This window comes from Schistocerca serialis, chromosome 1, assembly GCF_023864345.2.
Source record: "Schistocerca serialis cubense isolate TAMUIC-IGC-003099 chromosome 1, iqSchSeri2.2, whole genome shotgun sequence".
NCBI lineage: Eukaryota > Metazoa > Arthropoda > Insecta > Orthoptera > Acrididae > Schistocerca > Schistocerca serialis.
In genome coordinates, this window is record NC_064638.1 from 939468977 (window position 1) to 939490786 (window position 21810).

Genomic DNA, 21810 nt, shown 5'->3' on the forward strand with positions numbered 1-21810 from the left:
ACGGGGAATTCATTTATTCCAGTCTTCTACTGGAAACGAAAAATGTTCACAGTTTTAAGTTGAAAAAATTTCTGTTCCATGTATTCATGATAACAGCATAGAAATTATGAACCAGTAAAACAAAGAAATATGCATACAACTGCATATGTACAAATCTTTAAGTACAGTATAAGAATTAAGGAAAACAGTATGCAAAATACATTACACTGTAATATTTATCTAACTCAAAACGTGATTATGAACAACATTTGTAGTAGTCATATAGATGTCAAATATTTCTTCTATCTTTCTAAGAAATCTAGTCTCTCTCTCTCTCTTTCTCTCTCCCTCCCTCTCTCCCTCACCCCCCCCCTCTCTCTCTCTCTCTCTTCTCTCTTTCTGTCTCTGTCTCTCTCTCTCTATCTCTGTTCCTGTCTCTCTCTATCCATCCCCTCTCCCCCACCCTCTCACACTCCCTTCTGCTCCTTCATCCACTCTCTTGCATCCCAATCAGTCATTTCTGCTCTCTCTCCTCCACATCCCCCTTCAACCTCCCTCAGGCATGGGTTTTTGTGTTGTCCTTAGCGTTCGTTAGTTTAAGTAGTGTGTAAGCCTAGGGACTGATGACCTCAGCAGTTTGGTCCCATAGGAACGTACTACCACCTCTTTTCACTTAGTGAGTGATACGTGTACCATGTTTGATTTTACCCACAGCTTTGCCCATGTTTGTGTTACATTGCAGACGTAAATGTATGTGAATATCTGCTGTTTCAACAAAATACCATGTTGCATTACTTATTGAACATCACTTGTAATTTATAATACACTGCATACAAGCCAATAGGTACCTGCTGGACCAAAGGTCTTCTCACCATCTTTCTTGCTTACACGTACTGCATAAGCATTCGGTGGCCCTCATCCCACGGATGATGCGCTTCCAGTTACAGTTCTGAGAGCATGCGAACAGCTATTGTCCTTACCTATATTTTTAAAGAGCTGTGGGTTCCAGAGATCTCTTTGCAAGTTTTATGAGAGTATGTCGTGCATTTATAGACGACTGTATCCTGAGAAGGCTGTTCCGGGCTTCGATGCCGGATTCCGCCAAGTGGAAACGAGTACCTAGTGCTCCCAGACGTCTTCGATGCGCTCTTTTACTTCTGCAGTGGTTTGGATGTGGTGTAAGGAACTCAGGAACCGCTTGCTTCAGAGATCGGTAACATGTGCTCCAATCACTGTGATAGCGCAGGGATCACGAAGTTCCACAGCCACGTACACGCTTTTTGACATGAAATCGTCTATTCGCTCGTCAGTCGGACATTCATCTGCGACAAAATACAGTCACATTTGAGTTGCTAATAACTACAACACTACTGAGATGCAAACAATGGTTGGGTTCACAATGGATAGACGTTGTCTGTACGTATTTATCGCGCAGCATTTGTTTTGCTTGTGAAGTTATCGTACTAGTGTAGGCACATGAGCCTTATTGTTACGATTTAGCTACGTGTAAAATTATAAATCGGTACAGCGTGGAAATGCATTAAACTAGGACGTTGATTCGATGTCGTTGTGAAGTGCGTACGTTGCTAGGAGTCAATCGATGAAAATATTCGCCGGAATATAAGGAAAAATTAGTATTAAATTGAAAGTAACAAGATAATGAAAGATGACCGATAAATACGCTCGGAATCATAGAAAACGAAAGTTAGAGGAGAAGACGCGTCGAAAACAATCCTAAAAGCCTACGAAGTCCAGTGCTGAAAAGAAAGCGATAGCTACGGCACCGTCGAAAAAAAGGGCAAAGCAACACTGTAACTGACCATTTGGTATATACAGCGGGAACGACAGTCCAAAACTGTGATTTATCCATCAGTAAGCATTATAGTACTCTCGTAAATATTGTATTAAAGAAATTCGTAACTAATTTACGTATCAATACGAAAAACTTGTTACGCTTTTATTCGGCCTTTTTTAAAAAAAAAAAATCTGCGACGAGGACCCCAATTGCGCAGTGGAAGATTTTTTTTCTGTCGTGTATTAATTACTGCTAAAAACAACGTTCACATCGCATGTTATTCCTTCCAAACGTGTCTCGACACATTCATGAGTACTGTGTAGTGTCTTGTGTTTTGGAATAAGGGCAGGAGGGATTAGTAGGCTAGGGTCAGACTTTGAAGGAGTTAGTGATGTGAAATGGAAAAAGGTCAGACAGTGAAGTTAATATTAGCACCGTCATGAACTAAAACGTAGATAGACGCATGAGTTATTCTGATCTAGAGAGAGAGACAATTGTTCGTGCGAGGTTTGAATGTAAGTCAAAGCCAACCACCATAGCACAGGTTCACTGGCCCACATGGCATGGTTAGACCAAGACTTAGTAATAAAATTCTGGATTACAAAGCATCCTCAAGTGTGTACATAAATCACAGCCTAGTAGTGATGAGCAGCGAAATTGAAATTGAAAATGGCAAAGAAAAAGAACACTGTACTATGAAATGGGAGACCAGCAGTTTACCAGAATCTGCTGAGCAAACAAATACATACTTCGGAGTGTGATTCGATTTTCTGCATGCGTATGCTACTAACTGAATGTCGTGTGACTATGGGCTCCCGTCGGGTAGACCGTTCGCCGGGTGCAAGTCTTTCGATTTGACGCCACTTCGGCGACTTGTGCGTCGATGGGGATGAAATGACGATGATTAGAACAACCAAACACCCAGTCCCTGGGCGGAGAAAATCTCCGAGCCAGCCGGGAATCGAACCCGGGCCCTTAGGATTGACATTCTGTCGCGCTGACCACGCAGCTACCGTGGGCGGACATGCTACTAAGTCTCTAGGAATACAGATACATTATTAATAAAGGTAGTAATTAGACAAAAATATTTATAGAATACGTTAAAAAACACCTTAAACAGATCTGCACATACATGCAATCACTGTTCAGTATCAATTCATTTCTTGAGAGAACCAGTCTCTCTACAGTGGATGGTAAGACACAGGATTCGCATTAAGTAGAAGAATATCCAGATTCGTTCCTTTTACTGATTAATTGCTATTATTACACACTACACTCAGCTTCCTGAAGTCATCGGATAGCGTTATGAACACGTACAAACAGTGTTAGTGTCGTTTACAGAAGGTATTAAAGGGCAGTGCATTGGTTGGGCTGTCCTTTGCACTCAAGTGATCCACGTGAAATGTTTCCGAAGCGATAATGGCCTCACGATGGGAATTAACAGACTTTCAACGTGGAATGGCAGCTGTAGATAGACGCGTGGGACCTTCCATTCTGAAAATCGTCAGGGATTTCACTTTCCGAGATCGGAAGTGTCAAGAGTGCACATAGTACCAGATTTCAAGCATTATGTTTCACCAAGGACAACGCAGTGCCCGACGCCCTTCACTTAACGGCCGAGAGCAGCGGCATTTGTGTAGAGTTGTCAGTACCAAAATACAAGCAACACTGCTTGAAATAGCAATAGAAATCAATGTGGAACGTACGTCGAACGTGTCTGTTAGGACATTATTTTGGCGTGAATGGGCTACGGCAGCAGACGACCGGCGTGACTGCCTTTGCTAATCGCCTCTCCTGGGCTCGTGACCATTGTTGGTTGGATCCTTGACGACTGGAAAACCGTTGCCTGGTCAAATGACTCCAGATTTCAGGTGATAAGAGATGATGATAGGATTAGAGTGTGGAGCAGACTCCTCGAAGCCATGGACCCAAGTTGTCAACAAGACACTGTGCAAGCTAGTAGTTGCTCCATAATGGTGTGGGCTGTGTTTACATGGAATGAACTGTGTCCTCTGGTCCAACTGAACCTATAATTTCTATAAACGATTATTTTTGGCTACTTGTAGACTATCTGCAGCCATTCGTGGACTTAAAATTCCCAAACGAAGATGGAATTTTTATGGAAGACAATGCGCTAAGCCACAAGTCCACAATTGTCCGCGATTGGTTTGGAGAACATGTTGGACTAATGATTTGGCCACCCAGATCTCCCGATATGAATCCCGTCGATTTATAGGACTTCACTGAGAGGTCAGTTGTAAAAAATTTGGAGAACATGTTGGACGAATGATTTGGCCACCCAGTTCTCCCGATATGAATCCTGTCGATTTATAGGACTTCATTGAGAGGTCAGTTGTTGTAAAAAATCCTGCACGGCAACACTTTTGGAATTATGGACGTCAATAGAGACAGCAAGGCTAAATATTTTTGCAGTGGACTTCCAGAGACTTGGAGACTCAATGCCACCTCAAGCAGCTGCGCTACGCCAGGAAAAATTGAGCCTTACTCGATATTAGGAGATAACCCATGACTGCTGTCACCTCAGTGCAAATCTGCTGCATCACGTTCAACGTGCAACAAACAGCACATCCTGAATAGTTAAAAAGTTCTTACGAGCTAGTTTAGGACTATAAACCAAAAAATGGTTCAAATGGCTCTAAGCACTATGGGACTTAATATCTGAGGTCATCATTCCCCTAGACTTGGAACTACTTGAACCTAACTAACCTAAGGACATCACACACACCCATGCCCGAGGCAGGATTCGAACCTGCGACCTTAGCAGCCGCGCGGTTCCGGACTGAAGAGCCTAGAAACGCTCGGACTCTGTGGCCGGCAACTATAAACCAAAATTATTGTTTTAGATGGAGTGAAAGATGCTACTGTAGCTCGTATTAACTTCGTAATTCCTGAAATTTATAGAATCATAACAGTGAATCGATTTCCAGTTTTTCAAGTACAGTCACACACGATCTGCAGCGTCGAACAAAGGAAGCAGCTTCCTTGACTACCCGCTGGCGGAACTCAAACAAAGCGAAATCAACACTCAAAGAGGCGCTGCGTGTTTCTCTCAGCTGCTTTGTATCAGCTTAGCGGCCACCTCTGAAAGTCAATCATTTTCAAGGTTTACTGGCTAGCCGCCACAGTGGACAGCACCTGAAGGCTGCGTGGCCGCCCGTGACTGGTTATGAAAGAATGGCGTTAAGTAGACAGGTGTCAACAGAGGAACGAGGCGTCGCTTTCCGACTTCGATGAACTGTATACAAAGCTAAATCCCCGTTTGGAAGTTAAGCCTTCTTAAATGTCTGGTAAGGTGGGCGGACCCAAATATTACCCAAGTTGTTTCGACTTTGCGGCGGAGGTTTCGGTAAGAAGCCGTTACATATCCTCCATGAATTCCCAACCTGTCCCAGTGTGATTTCCAGATTTTGGCTGTCGATTTGCTTCGGACAAAGAGGTGCGTGCATGCCTGTATACAGTCATTGTTCCGTAGTCAACCACAAACATTTGTCGACTATGGATTGACCATCTTGTATTAGAGTGGGATAAATTTATTAACAGTTACGGCGACTACTATTGAAATAATAAATAGTTTAACAAAGAGTCAAGGTTCTGTATCCATACCGATTTTCGTTATTTCCGTGTGACTGGTTTCGGTCCTGCTACCCCCATATGATCTAGTACCAAAAATTATTTTACAATAACAATTGGGGCAAATTACAAATGGTTTAATATTTGGGTTTATAAACCTCTTTTAAAATATTATATTGCCATTTAATTCTACAGTAGCGGTTTATACTGTACATTTATTACGAATTACAACCCTTTACAAATAGAGGGGCCTTTTCAGCTCTGTGGGTATTGTAACAATCAAGTTTTTTTTTTTTTAATATAAAGCTGTAGCAAGCTAGCGCACACCCAAGTATAGCAGTGAGCTCTCAGTTTCACATTTGACAGATTACTCTGTAACTGTAAGAAAATTATATTGCACATATTTGTACAATAACTGATTTCTAAGAAATCTTGAAGCTTTCTAAACGTAAATTTTCAGACATTTGTAATTTTCCCCAATTGTAATTATAAAATAATTTTTGCAGTAGTCTGAAGACGAGTAGCTGATCCGAAACCGGCCAGATGGAAACAGAGGAAAGCAACATGGAGACAGAATCTGTACACTTTTTTAAAGTAACGATCGCGATAACTCCATTAAGACAAATACATTTAATTTTGATAAAATAAACAGTTTACTTAATTTCTTCCTTCTGTCTCGTTTTCATTTTAACTGCTCTGTATATGTTACTTGTATTCGTTACAGTCATACGTTATACTCAGCAGCATACTCTTCTACAATAACTAATTTCTTAGAAATCTTGAAGCTTTCTAAATTTAAATTTTCAGTGATTTTAATTTGCACCAATTGTAATTATAAATTATTTTTTCAGTAGTCTGTAGACTACTACCTTAGTAAACTTTCATTCTCTACTAGCATGATCACAGTACATTTCATGATGGCTCTTGGGTATATACAGTGCAATAGAAACTAAAACTAAATGCAGACTGGATTCTGAAACGCCACTCACAACAGTAAAGCACGGAGCTGATATTTTTCTTAAATATTCCTTAGGCGTGGACTTTATTGCCTAGTAGAGATATAGAATCAAACATCACAAGCGCTTGGACTTAGTTGATCCTTACTAAATTCTTCCATACAATCAAATCCTGTAGGACTACATTTTCCAATCAAGCTTTCTGGTTATGTAAGCATCTTTAATATATTCCAGGCGAGATCAATATCAGTAGTAGTTGGGTAATGCAGTGCTTGGAATTAATTTTATTCGATCGCGAGTTACGTAAGAGTTCGCACGCTCAGTTCTTGACGCTCGGTACCATTTACACATTTTCCAGTGGCACCATGATGGATTGCCGTTGAAAATTTTGTGCTCTGTCAACGTGTCTTTTGGTTTACCTTTTAACAGGTACATACGATGGATTCATACTAATCGTTTTTCATTTTTAGTCATAAATCTCAGGTGTAGTTTGATGAAGTCCTCTTGCTCTTCCTGTCGTGCGTTGATCTTCTAACCTTTTTGTTGCTACCACATCCTACATTCCTAATATTCCGTTCCACATATAACAGGTTTTCGCTGGTCTTACCATCTTTCCGCTCTCCTGATTCTTCGAGCGCTAATTTAACTATTCCCGAAAGCCATAGAAATTGTCTCCCACAAACCTGTTACTTCTTCTGGTAAGAGTTTCCCATTGACTACTTTCCTAGTCATTTGATTTTGCAAGCACTTCATTTCTTAACGTATCACTCGTCTTCATCTCGTCATTTATCAATGCAACATTATACTTCAAATAATAGCTTGTGCTCCAGCTTACATTTTGAGCAACTTCTAACAATTTCCACATCTACTTGACACCGGTAGGTCTTCTTTGTTGAAAGTCTGTTGGATTCTCCTGCTTCCCTTTGGATTTTAAAAGAGCACTATGCATACTGTCGCTTCACTAACATGCCAACTGCAGTCCTCAACTACAGCTACAGCTATTTGCCATTATGGAAAAAAGTACAATCCGATTTACTCATTGCAATTATTATTTTAATAGAAGAAATCTTAATAATATTGTAAGGAGTTATCCAGATGGTGCTTTTTTCATTCTGTGAATAATGACTATTATTTTCCTAATGCATTATGATTTCAATTAGGCCTAGAAGCTTGGTAGCTTTATCCAATTATGGTTAATTCTTTTTCAAATACGCTTTTATCGGTATTAGCTGCCAGAGCCGTACTTATTGTGCTAACGCGCAACAATCGATATTATTGTTGCTTTGGAACTTCCATGTGTAATGCATATTGTTGGCTGGTTACACACTAGTCAACACCATAACACAAAAATTACCCATTGAATCTTCCAATATTTCCTGGAAAGTTGGAGATTCTGTTTACCATTTTGTAATGCTTTGTTGGTATAATTTATGTTTGCTTTCCATACGAAACCCAGAAAATTTTTACCGGTAATAACTATGTTCCATGTTATTGACCCTTCGATTCTCAGTTGCTAGTATATCTACATCTACGCGAGTGATTAAATTAGGATCGCATTTCATCACAGTTTATGAACTTCCATGAAACATATCCATATTTAGAAAAAAAGAATGTTGTTGTTGTGGTCTTCAGTCCTGAGACTGGTTTGATGCAGCTCTCCATGCTACTCTATCCTGTGCAAGTTTCTTCATCTCCCAGTACCTGCTGCAATCTACATGCTTGTGAATCTGCTTAATGTATTCATCTCTTGGTCTCCCTCTACGATTTTTACCCTCCACGCTGCCCTCCAATGCTAAATTTGTGATCCCTTGATGCCTCAGAACATGTCCTACCAACCGGTTCGTTCTTCTCGTCAAGTTGTGCCACAAACTCCTCTTCTCCTCAATTCCATTCAATACCTCCTCATTAGTTATGTGATCTACCCATCTAATCTTCAGCATTCTTCTGTAGCACCACATTTCGAAAGCTTCTATTCTCTTCCTGTCCAAACTATTTATCGTCCATGTTTCATTTCCATACATGGCTACACTCCATACAAATACTTTCAGAAACGACTTCCTGACACTTAAATCTATACTCGATGTTAACAAATTTCTCTTCTTCAGAAACGCTTTCCTTGCCATTGCCAGTCTACATTTTATATCCTGTCTATTTCGACCATCATGAGTTGTTTTGCTCCCCAAATAGCAAAACTCCTTTACTACTTTAAGTGTCTCATTTCCTAATCTAATTCCCTCAGCATCACCCGACTTAATTCGACTACATTCCATTATCCTCGTTTTGTTTTTGTTGATGTTGATCTTATACCCTCCTTTCAAGACACTGTTCATTCCATTCAACTGCTCTTCCAAGTCCTTTGCCGTCTCTGACAGAATTACAATGTCATAGGTGAACCTCAAAGTTTTTATTTCTTCTCCATGGATTTTAATACCTACTCCGAATTTTTTCTTTTGTTTCCTTCACTGCTTGCTCAATATACAGATTGAATAACATTGGGGAGAAGCTACAACCCTGTCTCACTCCCTTCCCAACCGCTGCTTACCCTTTCATGCCCCTCGACTCTTATAACTGCCATCTGGTTTCTGTACAAATTGTAAATAGCGTTTCGCTCCCTGTATTTTACCCCTGCCACCTTTAGAATTTGGAAGAGAGTATTCCAGTCAACATTGTCAAAAGCTTTCTCTAAGTCTACAAATGCTAGAAACGTAGGTTTGCCTTTCCTTGATCTTTCTTCTAAGATAAGTCGTAGGGTCAATATTGCCTCACGTGTTCCAATATTTCTACGGAATCCAAACTGATCTACCTCGATGTCGGCTTCTACCAGTTTTTCCATTCGTCTGTAAATATTTTGTCTTAGTATTTTGCAGCTGTGACTTATTAAACTGATAGTTCGGTAATTTTCACACCTGCTTTCTTTGGGATTGGAATTATTATATTCTTCTTGAAGTCTGAGGGTATTTCGCCTGTCTCATACATCTTGCTCACCAGATGGTAGAGTTTTGTCAGGACTGGCTCTCCCAAGGCCGTCAGTAGTTCCAATGGAATGTTGTCTACTCCCAGGGCCTTGTTTCGGCTCAGGTCTTTCAGTGCTGCCACTCTTCACGCAGTATCCTATCTCCCATTTCATCTTCATCTACATTCTCTTCCATTTCTATAATATTGTCCTCAAGTATATCGCCCTTGTATAGACCCTCTATATACTCCTTCCACCTTTCTGCTTTCCTTTCTTTGGTTAGAACTGGGTTTCCATCTGAGCTCTTGATATTCATACAAGTGGTTCTCTTATCTCCAAAGGCCTCTTTAATTTTCCTGTAGGCAGTTTCTATCTTACCCCTAGTGAGATAAGCCTCTACGTCCTTACATTTGTCCTCTAGCCATCCCTGCTTAGCCATTTTGCACCTCCTGTCGATCTCATTTTTGAGACGTTTGTATTCCTTTTTGCCTGCTTCATTTACTGCACTTTTATATTTTCTCCTTTCATCAATTAAATTCAATATTTCTTCTGTTACCCAAGGATTTCTACTAGCCCTCGTCTTTTTACCTACTTGATCCTCTGCTGCCTTCACTACTTCATTCCTCAGAGCTACCCATTCTTCTTCTACTGTACTTCTTTCCCGCACTGCTGTCAACTGTTCTCTTATTCTCTCCCAGATACTCTGTACAACCTCTGGTTTAGTCAGTTTATCCAGGTCCCATCTCCTTAAATTCCCACCTTTTTGCAGTTTCTTGAATTTTAATCTGCTGTTCATAACTAATAGATTGTGGTCAGAGTCCACATCTGCCCCTGGAAAGCCGGCCGAAGTGGCCGTGCGGTTAAAGGCGCTGCAGTCTGGAACCGCAAGACCGCTACGGTCGCAGGTTCGAATCCTGCCTCGGGCATGGATGTTTGTGATGTCCTTAGGTTAGTTAGGTTTAACTAGTTCTAAGTTCTAGGGGACTAATGACCTCAGCAGTTGAGTCCCATAGTGCTCAGAGCCATTTGAACCATTTGCCCCTGGAAATGTCTTACAATTTGAAACCTGGTTCCTAAATCTCTGTCGTACCATTATATAATCTATCTGATACCTTTTAGTATCTCCGGGATACTAAATAAATAAAAATAAAAATCGTTTGCAGATTACAACAAATTAAACTCTGTAAATGGTAAATTCTGTAAATACCAAAAATAAATAATACGCGACATTGACCAGAACACTTTAAAACATAAATTGATAATATCGAAACCTATAAATGAAATGTCGGGAACGTAAATAATGTTTTATCAATCGTCCGTCAGATTACATGTACCAGATAAAGATATAATCACAAGTGTCTTCGTTTTATATCTGTCCATCATCCCCAACTGTAATAACATCGACTCCGTCAATTGAAACGATACTGAACTGTATTTTGTACAAAACATGAAATGTAGTTTTACCGTTAGCTTCCAGAACAGAAAGGTGTCACTTATTTTAAAAGCAACTGAATGTACACGGTCTCTCCAAGCCATACTTCGACGGATTGTTACTTCGAACTCTATCTGTGTCTCTTTAATGCTAATGTCAGATTAGCACACTTCTTTAGTTGGAGAGATATAAACTTTGCTAATGTTTGCTGCATTTTGTTTCCCGTCTCAACTAGTGTAATCCACGTACTCCTTTAAGACATGAGGTCAATTATAACTGTGCTGTCTGATTTCTGTGTGACACACACAAAGCTACCTCACTATCTGTTAAAGTCTCTTTGCGCCGTTCAACTTTTCCCATCTGCCGCACATGGTCGCGTTTGAGCTTCATAGTGGGCATCAGGCACCTAACGTTGGAGTTCTCACGTCATTTTCTTTTATTGCCCGAAGTTTCCTTTTATGACTGTGTCCAATAAATATAAAACTAGTAGTTCGATGTTAGCTATTTCGGACTATCTCTTTTAGAGATAAAGCAGACTGCAGATAAGGCCTTGTTGGTTTCTGTGTGAGGAGAACTTGTGACGCGCTGTCGAGTATCTATTCAGGAGCAGTCTCTCACCAACATCCATCAAAGTCCGAAAATGATTTGCGACAGTCTGTCGATGGATTTATGGATGAGCCAAAGTCGTTTCACTACACATCTTCTTTGTGCTGTAAATCAATTCGGCGTCACTTTACTGTCGTGTCAAGGACGACATCACCGGACGTAAATGGACGCAAGAGTCACAATTCCTTCGTTAATGTCTCGTTAGAATAAAAGAAGCAGAAGGTTGTGGGAGGCGAGAATTGATGGAAACAAAGAGGAATTCGCATTAGACAGTTATTTATGTAAGGAGACAGTCTCTTTGTTCAGCGATGGATGACGCCAGAGTCTTCGTGAAACTGCATCTAATAAGCTGCAACAGATTCTGCGAAATTATTTCACGTGACCTCTTGGGTGGTATAGTAAAGAGCTGATCGATTGATCTTTTCAGTGAAAGATAACAACGTTGGAACAACACTTACATAGAAAAGTTCCGGTTCGATTACTCGTCATGTCTTAGTGGTTAATAATCTTCATAAAATTTCTAAATGCTTGATGGAAAGCTTCGTCAAACACTTTCGATGGAAATCATAATCCAGTTACATCCTGACTTCCGTGTTATCGAAACACGAGTAAATTTTCTGTATTTTAAAAACCACAGAGAAAAAAAATGTAAAGAATGAGGGTATAGGTACACTGACCATGTCGAGCAGTTCATCGGTTTGACTAAGTGTATACGTAAACAATTACAACTATACACGTGTTAGCATTCGTAATTTTTTTCTCAGACATATTGTCCTAAAACTATGTGAAAAATACAAACATCAACAAAATTGTTGCATGAACCCGATATGATGTGCGTGTGTGTTGTTATTGTGACTGCTCCTGTACCGTTAGGAACGTCACACCTGACGTTGTTTGCAAACATACACACAGTTACCATAGCTCTCCAAGGACTTGACGTCGCACTTGGATGGATTGCAGAATTTAAATCGAAAGTAAAGCACTAGAAGAGACGTATGGGGACGTCTGTGGAAGAGTACTGACAACATCCATCATGCCACAAAGGATAATCACTAGCAATGATAGCGTTCTCATCGTCAAGATATATGCAGAGGGGTTTTCAACCATGGAAGTAGCTCCACATGTGCATTGGACTCAAAGTGATGTGGTGCAGACATGGTCTCCGTTACAGTTGACAGTACGTGCTGAGAACTTAAACCGCACAGACTGTCCACGTTCGACAGGTGTACACTAGAATCGGTCTCTACGCCTTTTTGATCAGAGGAACGGTGAACTGAGCGCTCCAGAATTGAATTCGGTGTTCGAAGAGACTACAGGACATAATCTATTACATCAAACACCATGGACTACGCTATAGATTGGCAACAGAGCGTGAAGAATAGACGCCCTGGGATTTGTGTCGGGTGTTGTTTACAATCACAACTCGGATCTGTTTCTACGCTAATAATCGCAGACGACGTGTTTGGATGCAATCCGATAATATCGGACGCCTCCCATACTGTGTTCCACATATGCAACATGGCGGTGGCGATGTTCTTGGGCAGCATTACAAGGGGCCATCGTACACCTTCCGTGGTTGTCACTACTCTACGTTACGGGGACGAGATTCTGCAATCAGTAATTGGACCATATCGCCAAAATTTTGGTGACAATCTCATCTTGATGGATGATAACTAGGGTGCTTCCGCCCCGTTCTGACGTAAGTAGGTAGTAAGTACTGGAAGTGGCAGTATTGTCCCAGTGCCAGCTCTCCATTTGTTTGACTCAGAAGTCTCCGACGCTCTGATGGGTCATTATGCTTTTTGGTTTAGGAACGAAAAGGGGAAAGAAGCCTCCATTCTGTTATCCTCTGAAATATTTCACGTAGGTCGCCTGAAATCGAAGCAATTAATAGTTCAAAGATTCATTCGAGTACCACACTATTTTACGACAATGGTGATTTAGGCTGCTAAGAAGAAGAGGAAATGAGTGGAGTTATGTGGGGGGAATTGGGTTATCAGCATTTAATAGAGATTATGTCACCTTCGTGCCTCCAGAGGATGCCAGTAAAAACTATAAAACTGTTATAGTTTGAACCTTTTGCTCGTATTCCAGTAACTTCTGAAGTGACTGAAGAAAGCTGATTGAAAAACAAAATCCTGTATATGACTGTTTTGGTTGTCTAAAAAGTTAATCGAGCCAAGCAAAAGGGTCCACTCCGTAGCGGGAGCTTGGCAACTGTGTAACTAGTTGGTACAGAACCTCCTTCTAACAGCAGAAGATTAAGTGTGACGTATAGAGATAAAAATTTCGACAACCAAGATCACTACTTATATTTTTATTTTTAATGACCAATTTCAGCAAATCTAAATTGCCATCCTAGGATCTTATGCAAATGTATCTCAGTCCATCTTCATCACATGTATAATTCACAGAGTGAATCGCCTAAAACTTGCGCCTCAAATACTGCGGAAATGGAAAGTGCCATTGACGTGCAGTTTTCAGAGAATGGATTGGTAATCAGAGGCTTGTATTTTTAGCCAGACAACAGATTGTAATAACACTTAAGAAGTAAATTTTTTGTGCAAGCATGTACTTTTTAAGTGGAACAATGCCCACTGATATTAAGTAACTAAAAGTAGGGTAAATCAGAATGTCAATGGTGTCTGTCGCACGATACTAGTGCGAGTAGTTTGGGAGACTTCGTATTTAGAGAAGTTCTCACAGTAGTACTTGTACAATATCTATGATAGCACACACTAAATAATAACACAAGTGCATATACTTGTTAAATGGACAAAAAACTAAAGCGACAACTGACCACCACAGATTGTGTTCAACATGACCACCGGCAGTGGCAGTTCACGCTTCCCGTCTGGTATGGAACGACTGCTACACACGTGCTAGCATTTCAGCGCAGATGTCGGAACAGGCTGCAGTAATACGTCGTTGAATATCATCAGATGTAGCTGGTATGTCCTTGTAGCTTTCCCCACAGGAAAACGTTACAGGCGTGAAATCCGGGGAACAGGCCAAACAGGGTATAGATCCTCTGCGTCCAGTCCAACGATTTGGAAACATTCATGAAGACATGCTGTAGTACTTCGTCCTCTATGGGCTGCACAGCCATCAAGTCGGTACTACTGGTTCCTCCTAGTCGACAGGAACGTCTTCTGAGATCCTTAGAAGATGGTCTATTGGGATGCTTCGAAATTTGGGTGCGTTCAGTGTTCCGTCTATGAAAAGCGGGCCTACGAGCCGATGGTTCACTAGCCAGCATCACCTGTTTGCGGTCCCTGCACGCTGGAGTTTCACCTCACGAAGCCAACGGGGATTGTTAACAGGGCCACAGTCTACCATGATTGAAAAATGTGTTTTCATCACTAACCAAGATACATGAGACATATGGAGTATCCTGTCTTAACGCCCATGTACAGAAATTAATGCGATCCTCGTAGTCGTTTCCATGGCGCTGTTGATGGAGAGGGATGTCATGGGGATAGAACCTATCTCGATGGAGAAATCGTAGGGCACTTTCCTGACTCGTGCTACTTTCTCGTGTGATTGTGCGGGAGATAAATTGCTGACCAACTGCAACAGCAGGCCGGCCGCGGTGGTCTAGCGGTTCTAGGCGTTCAGTCCGGAACCGCGCGACTGCTACGGTCGCAGGTTCGAATCCTGCCTCGGGCGTGGATGTGTGTGATGTCCTTAGGTTAGTTAGGTTTAAGTAGTTCTAAGTTCTAGGGGACTGATGACCACAGATGTTTAGTCCCATAGTGCTCAGAGCCACTTTTTTTTTGCAACAGCAGCAAGAACGTAAACTTACCCCTCGTCTGTCGGCACTTGTTTCTTTCTGTTACGTTGTCTAGATGTTACACTATCATTTTCATGTAACTAGTTGAAGAGAATGGTAAACAACTGCCGAGATGGTTGAGTCACTTGTAATATCTTGCCCCATATACCGTGCAAGGGCGAACTGCATTCTTTCTGCACCCTCCATACACCATGTGCATATCGGCTTTTTCAGCGTTTGTAAATTCCATCGTCCCCTCACAAACTATTGTTTGGACTGTCGCATACCAACTGAGTAGCAAGTCGCAATACACTCAAAGAACAGAGAAGCACATAGAAAGCAAACATAACAACATCGTACCTAGCAACTACGCAATTTGAATGGCATAAACAAGCGTCGGCGGGGAAACACCTCACAGTACGATATCTCGTAAACGGCTCGCACGAGAATCCTGCAACAAACACCACTGACATTCTAATTTATCCTACTTTTAGTCTGTTTAAGTCGATAGTCATTGTTACATTAAAAAGTGTATGTTTCTATAAAAATACACTATCTAAGTGTATTATTAATTCTTTTAGTGGTTAGCAATACGAGCCCTTGACTACCGCCGGCCGAAGTGGCCGTGCGGTTAAAGGCGCTGCAGTCTGGAACCGCAAGACCGCTACGGTCGCAGGTTCGAATCCTGCCTCGGGCATGGATGTTTGTGATGTCCTTAGGTTAGTTAGGTTTAACTAGTTCTAGGTTCTAGGGGACTAATGACCTCAGCAGTTGAGTCCCATAGTGCTCCGAGCCATTTGAACCATTTGAACCTTGACTACCAATACGTTTTATGAAAACCGCACGTTTATAACACTTTCTAGTTCCGCAATATTTACGGTGTAAGTTTAGGTGATTCAACCTGTAGAGTTTCAAGTTGTGACAAGTCATTCCCGGAACATGCAAAAAGTGATGCGTCCTCATGTCAATAACAAAACAACAAAATGGTTCAAATGGCTCTGAGCATAATGGGACTTAACTTCTGAGGTCATCAGTCCCCTAGAAGTTAGAACTACTTAAACCTAACTAACCTAAGAACATCACACACATTCATGCCCGAGGCAGGATTCGAACCTGAGACCGTAGCGGACGCGCGGTTCCAGACTGATGCGCCTAGAACCGCTCGGCCACCTCGGCCGGCTAACAAAACAACAGAATGACGTGTAACGACTGGACACGATGTATTCTACATATGATGGACATGTATTGAGATGTATCTACATGAGATCCGATGATGATGACTTAGATTTGCCGAAACCGGCCATCAAAACTAAAGCTGCTGCGGTAGCTCAGATGGTAGAGCACTTGCCCGCGAAAGGCAAAGGTCCCGAGTTCGAGTCTCGGTCGGGCACACAGTTTTAATCTGCCAGGAAGTTTCATTAAGTGATCTGTCATCTCAGTAACCTGAAACACAGAACTGTCACACTATTATGAATACTTCTTTTGAGAACTGTGTATGACATCGGATTAAAATTGGGTAGTACTCTAAAATTTCATATGAAATAGACTACGATCATCTGTGCCCATTCCTTCCATTAATTTGTCCACTTTTAGTTTACAAAAAGCTACACTGGTTTAACTGCAGAATAACTGCATTTCTGCGCGCAGTCAGGAACCGCGCGACTGCTACGGTCGCAGGTTCGAATCCTGCTTCGGGCATGGATGTGTGTGATGTCCTTAGGTTAATTAGGTTTAAGTAGTTCTAAGTTCTAGGGGACTAATGACCTCAGATGTTGAGTCCCATAGTGCTCAGAGCCATTTGAACCACCATTGAACTGCATTTCTTGATAGTCAAGAAATGCAGATATTAATTTTCAACTTGCTATTCTGTATGTTAAACTGTACACTAGAAAACTCCATGTGAATTGTCAATCAACTAATCAACCAATGAATATGATAGGTCGAGCTACATCTCACGGAGTCATGCTGCAAAGACATTAATTGCAACTAAATCCGGGGAATAAGAGCCTCAGAAATTAACAAGGGTTATGTGGATGTGATTTTAGGAAAGCTTAAAGTCGCTATATTTATGAAACACAGCTTTCTCACTGTGTTTGATATCGATGTCAATGCGATTCAAAGTAGGATAAGAAATACAATAACAAAAATGTAAGAAAGAATAATTCGTGTAGGGATCAGACAGCATTTCAAAAGGGTGCTCGAAAAACGGGCTCTATTGTCCCATATAAATAACATGGCATTAATTGTCTCTGGAACAATGATTTTATTTATATTTTAAAAGCGCTCGTCGACCAGTTGTTTTCCAAATGTATTCTGGATATTTACATATGTTCAGGGCCTGTAGAAAATTGCATGTTGTTTCCTTGTGTAGACATCAAAGTCACATAGAGAGTGATCACATCTGCATAGATTGATCTTAGGAGCATTTAAGAATTCTGTTGTTAATTATCAATAAAAGCTTTAAAGCCGTAAATAGCTGAACTGTTTTTGTGAAAGCGCTAGCTGATAGGTCATGGTCTTGATGCTTTACGCACTGAGACACGCATAGTTCATGTAATTGTTCCTAGCGAAAGCAACTGGTGCTAATAAGTAACAATCGAAAGTTTCTTCATTTTCAAATACTCATTGCCAACCTTGTTGATCGTAACAGTGCAGTAATAAAACGAAGGTTCGTCTCCTGAATCTTTTTGTGCTCTTAATGGCATGCGAGACTTTCTTGTATTTGGATCTGTACCCCCAAGGAGTTTATTTTTCCAAGTGCTAAAGGATTTCCGAGTGTTAACGAAATCCTAATGTGACATGATGGCACTGTGCAGACTAAACTGTCATGGGGCAACACCGAAACTTATGTCGTACATAGCCTGTATGAGACTGCTTACGTATGTCTGGAACATTTCGTATGGGCAGTCGTCTTGGGTGCAGTGACTCTGATTACATGTTCGTATCGCAGCGAAGTGAAATGACAAAGGAAACACATGATTGGCTCGATCAAAATCAGAGAGAGGTTTGTAGAAAGTGCAGTATAGTCTTTAGTGTGATTTCAGAACAGTGGGTAAAATAACAGTGTGTCCAAATGCCACGTGTTCTGCCAATAGCTCTCGCAATAGCACACGCAGTATCGTCGACTTCTAGAGGCTGCTCTGTATTCTCAGGGACCTGCCAGATGCGCGCAACTCGCTCACCGCATAGTGAACGTAATCCCTTACCCACCGTAAGCAGATCTGAGGACAGATGGGTAGTATCCATTATGTAGTTAGGCTGCATATAAATAATGTCGCCTCTTCATCTGTATCTCACCTGGAACACGATATAACCTTGCCACTATTGCGTAACATCGGAGCGAGGAGAAGCGAACGCAACTGAAGAAGCATTCGAAGACAATTCGCCAGTGTTTTGCACACGGGATTCCTGTAACCTGCACCTGTTAACAAGTGTTTACACTGGAATGAACGAAATAGACAAGGACAGACACAAGACAACGAGCAAATCCTTTGGGTGCTGTATTGCTGTATTTTTGGCTCCAATAATCGACGCTTAGGTTTCACGCGACAGAGCCCCAGTAATAGCTGCGTTGAAAAATGCAGATAGTATTAGTTTTCATGGTGAGAGCGCTGTTTTTTTAAAGGAACCACCAAAGCGGTGTACGAAAAACAAACACGGCCGTCTGAAATTTTACGTAAGCGTGGAATGCATATAGGTAGTGCGTTTATCACACAACTGCAGCTAAAGCTTCTTTAGCATTATTTCAAAACCTTTCACATAAATCGGTGGACACTTTTTGGTGGCTTCTCATAGCATTTAGGGAAGAAATGCGAAAGAAGAACTCTAATTACCGACGAGCAACATAATCTAAAAAACTGAGGTTCTAAGCAACTTGTGACAGTTACGTTAGCATTTGTTTTGCTTTTCAATAGCCACTATATTCGGAAATTTCCTGATGATTACAGTGACATATGCGAAGAACTCAAGGATTTTATTACGTTGGTGATCCTCAAAAACTGGAGACGGTTGTGCTAGTGATGGCCTTGCATTTAAATAGCTGCTATACTCAGGTAGTTCCGAAGTCTCGAGTGACATGTTCGAGGCATTCGAGGACTTTATTAAATCACATGCAAGGAAGATCTAAATGAAATATGATTAGCCTAATAGAAAGTACAAACTCGGTGAACAAAAGAATTAGACAACCACAGAGAAATGATTGCAAGTGTAATTTAATACCCTGGTATCGATGAGCGACTGGACTCGATTAGGAGGTGTGAGGTAACGGGCGAGTTCTGGTGCTCTGAAAATATTCTAAGTTCGAAGTTGGCGTGGCCGCACAGGCCGCTCGACAAGCCGGGGCTCGTCAGCAACTGCGTGTTGCCGAACATTAGCCAGAGCAAGAGGGGCAGCCCCAGCGTGTGGTCCAGACCGACCGCTTGCTGGGAATTCCATGTTGACGCCGTGTCGAGGACTCTGCTTTGTGTCGATGAAGGAGATTTTAATGCCGGGAGTGTCAAAGATGGCGGACTTTGTGAAACCATAATGCCAGACATTTCACAATTCATGTAGGAATTAGAATTAATAATAGGCAGAGGAATCATGATACCTAAAAAGAAACATGTACATTACCATTATTTGCACGACAATTATGATGGTGTAATCACATTTTCAGTACATTTATTAGTTTAAAGTTTAGTATCCGACGATAAATTATACAGGGTTATTACAAATGATTGAAGCGATTTCACAGCTCTACAATAACTTTATTATTTGAGATATTTTCACAATGCTTTGCACACACATACAAAAACTTAAAAAGTTTTTTTAGGCATTCACAAATGTTCGATATGTGCCCCTTTAGTGATTCGGCAGACATCAAGCCGATAATCAAGTTCCTCCCACACTCGGCGCAGCATGTCCCCATCAATGAGTTCGAAAGCATCGTTGATGAGAGCTCGCAGTTCTGGCACGTTTCTTGGTAGAGGAGGTTTAAACACTGAATTTTTCACATAACGCCACAGAAATAGTGTCGGAAGTTCTATGCGGCTTTTCGCGGATGATGCTGTAGTATACAGAGAAGTTGCAGCATTAGAAAATTGTAGCGAAATGCAGGAAGATCTGCAGCGGATAGGCACTTGGTGCAGGGAGTGGCAACTGACCCTTAACATAGACAAATGTAATGTATTGCGATTACATAGAAAGAAGGATCCTTTATTGTATGATTATATGATAGTGGAACAAACACTGGTAGCAGTTACTTCTGTAAAATATCTGGAAGTATGCGTGCGGAACGATTTGAAGTGGAATGATCATATAAAATTAATTGTTGGTAAGGCGGGTACCAGGTTGAGATTCATTGGGAGAGTCCTTAGAAAATGTAGTCCATCAACAAAGGAGGTGGCTTACAATACACTCGTTCGACCTATACTTGAGTATTGCTCATCAGTGTGGGATCCATACCAGATCGGTCTGACGGAGGAGATAGAGAAGATCCAAAGAAGAGCGGCGCGTTTCGTCACAGGGTTATTTGGTAACCGTGATAGCGTTACGGAGATGTTTAATAAACTCAAGTGGCAGACTCTGCAAGAGAGGCGCTCTGCATCGCGGTGTAGCTTGCTCGCCAAGTTTCGAGAGGGTGCGTTTCTGGATGAGGTATCGAATATATTGCTTCCCCCTACTTATACCTCCCGAGGAGATCACGAATGTAAAATTAGAGAGATTAGAGCGCGCACGGAGGCTTTCAGACAGTCGTTCTTCCCGCGGACCATACGCAACTGGAACAGGAAAGGGAGGTAATGACAGTGGCACGTAAAGTGCCCTCCGCCACGCACCGTTGGGTGGCTTGCGGAGTATAAATGTAGATGTAGATGTAGAAAGAAATCGCATGGGGTTAAGTCGGGAGACCGTGGAGGCCATGACATGAATTGCTGACCATGATCTCCACCACGACCGATTCATCGGTTTTCCAATCTCCTGTTTAAGAAATGCCGAACATCATGATGGAAGTGCGGTGGAGCACCATCCTGTTGAAAGATGAAGTCGGCGCTGTCGGTCTCCAGTTGCGGCATGAGCCAATTTTCCAGCATGTCCAGATACACGTGTCCTGTAACGTTTTTTTCGCAGAAGAAAAAGGGGCCGTAAACTTTAAACCGTGAGATTGCACAAAACACGTGAACTTTTGGTGAATTGCGAATTTGCTGCACGAATGCGTGAGGATTGTCTACCGCCCAGATTCGCACATTGTGTCTGTTCACTTCACCATTAAGAAAATATATTGCTTCATCACTGAAAACAAGTTTCGCACTGAACGTATCCTCTTCCATGAGCTGTTGCAATCGCGCCGAAAATTCAAAGCGTTTGACTTTGTCATCGGGTGTCAGGGCTTGTAGCAATTGTAAACGGTAAGGCTTCTGCTTTAGCCTTTTCCGTAAGATTTTCCAAACCGTCAGCTGTGGTACGTTTAGCTCCCTGCTTGCTTTATTCGTCGACTTCCGCGGGCTACGCGTGAAACTTGCCCGCAGGCGTTCAACCGTTTCTTCGCTCACTGCAGGCCGACCCGTTGATTTCCCATTACAGAGGCATCCAGAAGCTTTAAACTGCGCATACCATCGCCGAATGGAGTTAGCAGTTGGTGGATCTTTGTTGAACTTCGTCCTGAAGTGTCGTTGCACTGATTGACTGATGTGAGTGCATTTCAAGCACGATATACGCTTTCTCGGTTCCTGTCGCCATTTTGTCTCACTG